Genomic DNA, 3,592 nt, shown 5'->3' with positions numbered 1-3,592 from the left:
TGCATTGCATTGCTAAATAGAGGTAATAAACCATAGAGGGACATTGTCGCTGTCGTCACTGGCGAAACATCTTTTGCTGGCGAGGATAGGGCACTAAATGTCAACGAAGGAAAAATCAGAACGTTTTGACAGATAGGTACCCAACATGTTTGGGGACGATAACAAAGGGAACCGCAGCGACAATCGTCCTCTTTAGTTTATTACCTCTATTCATTGCTATTACTAATGTCCTAATAACTTTTTTCAAAAGTAATTTACAGTTCCAGTGATTAACATGTAGTACTTTGTCGAACAGATCATTGTACTAAATACAAACGTAAGCAACACCCCCCTGGCGTCCTATACTATTACAAGCGGTTTGACATTAGCCACCATGTCCACGGACGGTAGCTCATTACCGTCCGCTGTTATTGCACGAAAATAAACATCATGTGTTTTGTTTACTATTTGTTTTGGTTAAATCTGAAATTTGTTTTCAAATTATTTGCAAGATTTACATCTTTGACCATGGAAATTATGTTATTTGATGATAAAATATAATAAACATACGAATTGGAGGGAATCTGCAGGGGAAATTAAATGCTACACGAAATCATATTTCGTAACTTGTTCTCCCGCTCCGAATCAAACAAAATATATTATTATTGTTTATACTGTGCACGGACAAACTCAGAAACTCATTAATGAGTAAAATTTCACTCTTTTTGGAGAATAAGTGGATCTACTCATAAAATGAGTAAAACACTGTTTACTCATTAATGAGTAAACGCGATATCTGTCAAAAAATGGGACTTTTTTACCCATTTTAGGGAATGATTTAAAACTTTAAAATGGGTATATTTTACTCGCTTTGGGAATATTTTTCTTCGAATATTTTGAATAATTTTTCTGTTTTCAAAACAAAATAGCAAAAGAAACCATATGAACATTAAAAATACATTTATTTATATGAAGAATGTTTAAGGATATTTACATTAAAATATATTTTTGACAAAGGCAACTACACAAGTTTTTCCAAGTCTAAAAATCCAGAACAGAATCGCGGCATTTCTTATGCGGGTTTTGTTGTCTTTTTTGTGGAATGTGCCGCCTTTTTTTCTGGATGTTTCGACTTGGAAAAACTTGTCATTCCCCTTGGTTTTCGTAGAAAATGTGATAATAGGCTCCGTGCTGAACTATAATGTTGTTCCATGTTACCATCATGTTGCTCCCGAGGCTTCTGGATGCTGAAACAAATTTTATCGAACAGTCGGAATAAAAATCAAAGTGAAAATACCAAGTGCGTACTTACTTTTGCACGTACTAACTCCTCCATGTCTTTAACGGTCGTAATATTAAGTTCTAGCAACTCAAAATGAATTAAATATATAGATTATAACGGGGAATATAACGCGTAAAAACACTTTATTTTCTAATGGGCTCGGATTTACCCCCTAAGTATTTTTTCACCCATTTAGGAGTAAAAGATAATCATTTTGTAACCGAAACAACATTCTCAAAATGGGTGTTTTTTTACACATTTGAAGTTGTCAAATTTTCCCCATTTTCTGGCAGCTACATACATGAACTCAGAATGAGTACTTTTTTACTCATTAATGAGTTTCTGAGTTTATCCGTGTGGTGAGCATCACAGTTGAAATGGTCCGGGGATGCAAATCGAACAACATTCATTAGTGAAATTAAAATGAAATAATTTGTGTGCTGAAAGATGTTTTAGGATTATATTTACATGCCCATAATAGCTGGTATTATTTTTTACCAAATTGAAAAAGTGTAGCCAACAATATTTTGGATAAAATCCAGTTGCCTGTAAAGGCACGATTCAGGAGAAGTTATTTTCAAAATGTATGCTGGACATATTCATGAAGATGTTCGCTACGCTGAGAAGCGTCTCTTGCCACGGGGCTGGTAAGCAATGAGAGCGAGATTTAAAAAATGTCACGAAATGTCATGACATTAATGACATTTGGCACTAATTCGGCTCTCACGCCGCCACTATCATATTTAGCGAAATTACCAGTTAGAAAAAAAAATCGGATTTTTTAAGGGCTACATGTTTATATGGAAAACATAATTGAAAATGACTTGTGAGAAAAGTTATTAGCAAGGTAGTCCCATGACATCGATATGACATTTCTCGTCACTGTTTTGACTAAAATCTATTTCTACAGTGGGGCGTCTGTTATTTGGAACCACTACTAGGTTCAATACGTGTATAGAGAAAGATGGTCGATGATCATGACCAGAGTCGAATCTTGATTTTATAGCGGGTTTGTTTGATGATAGGAAGCACCATTGAACCTATTTGTATCAAGAGAAATCCAAAGCTGGTGCGGCTTGATCGGTGGTTTGAAGGAATTACTGGATTTAGTCGCGTCAATGAAATTCAATGCCTAATCGGATTAAGAAAATCTAACCCTGGAGTGGGTAGGTCAATGGTTTAGAGAAACATGGTGACCTAGTTGGGTCAATGAAACCCAGCTCTAGATGTTGTTCGATGTTCGGAATCGCTATCGTACATAGTCGGATCAAGTCAAAAGTGAGTCAGTTGGTGACTGAAATCGGCATTAAACCTATTCAGTTGAGAAAAATCAAACTTTGGAATGGGTCTTTCAGTAGTTTTTAGGTATTTCTGAACAAAGTCGGGTCAGTAAAATCCAACTCTAAAATTCGATAAAATTCGAACCAATCTGGACCTGATTTTATTGTTGATAATAGAAGAAAAACCTGTTATGAACACCGAGAGTTATTAAGGAAAGTCTTCCACAATAAATTAAACAATAAACTAAAAGTTCTAGCAAAGCAAATTTGTTGCTGCTTAAATTTCTCGTTGCAGATATTCATATTCAGCAAATTTATCAAATGAGAACTAGCAACCCTATAACCAGAGACCGGCGGAGCGAAAAACTGTCGAAATGGCAACGTATGAAAATGCATGAAATCGTGGAAATAATACTGGCAGCACTTGAACTTTTTGTTTACGAAATGGAACCACTTTTGGCGATTCGATTGGATACAAGATGGCGTCTTCGCCGATCTCTTGTTCTAGTATTTCTAATGAGAACCATTATTTTAAATACCCAACTCATACCAAATCAAACTCATAATATCGCTGCTTATCCAATATTTAACGGCTCTGGCATAAGTTTCAAGACTGCAGCAATTGGAAATTTCGCTTGGCCCAATGCGGCCATAACGATCTTTTTTCGAGCCACATGGAGTTTTTCCTAAGAAAAACTATAAAATTTATATAAATTTAATTCACACAAAAACCATATTACTACTTCTCGGTATCAGCCATTAGAGCCCCTTGTAACCGGTTCCAAAAGTTCTTGAGAAACCGGAATAGATCTCAAAGCTAAGAACAATCCATATGACTAGTTGATGTGAAAGAAAAGAAATATTTTTTCTCTGATTTAGATTGCTCAAAATATCTGTACCACAAACTTTTGGATTTTGTACTCTATTTATCGACTCCTCATAGACGAGCTAATACAATTGTTCTCATAGTGTAATTCTTGATTTCGGCGCCCCCTAAAGGCTGGCTTCCTTGGCGGGGGCAAACCTGGGCAACCGCACGCTACGGTGCTGA

General features: G+C 36.0%; 1 long non-coding RNA gene across 1 annotated transcript; it reads right to left on the bottom strand.

Moving 5' to 3' along the window:
• Positions 1–922: 922 nt before the first annotated feature.
• On the bottom strand, positions 923–1,612 carry LOC134211717 (uncharacterized). Its single transcript, XR_009979075.1, has 2 exons — positions 1,292–1,612; positions 923–1,226 (listed from the first exon to the last, which is right to left on the bottom strand). It is a non-coding gene; the product is annotated as an uncharacterized LOC134211717 (long non-coding RNA).
• Between the last annotated feature and the right edge of the window lie 1,980 nt (positions 1,613–3,592).

This window comes from Armigeres subalbatus, chromosome 1, assembly GCF_024139115.2.
Source record: "Armigeres subalbatus isolate Guangzhou_Male chromosome 1, GZ_Asu_2, whole genome shotgun sequence".
Taxonomy (NCBI): domain Eukaryota; kingdom Metazoa; phylum Arthropoda; class Insecta; order Diptera; family Culicidae; genus Armigeres; species Armigeres subalbatus.
Note: the sequence above shows the minus strand (reverse complement) of the source record. Positions and strands in the feature narration are given on the sequence as shown.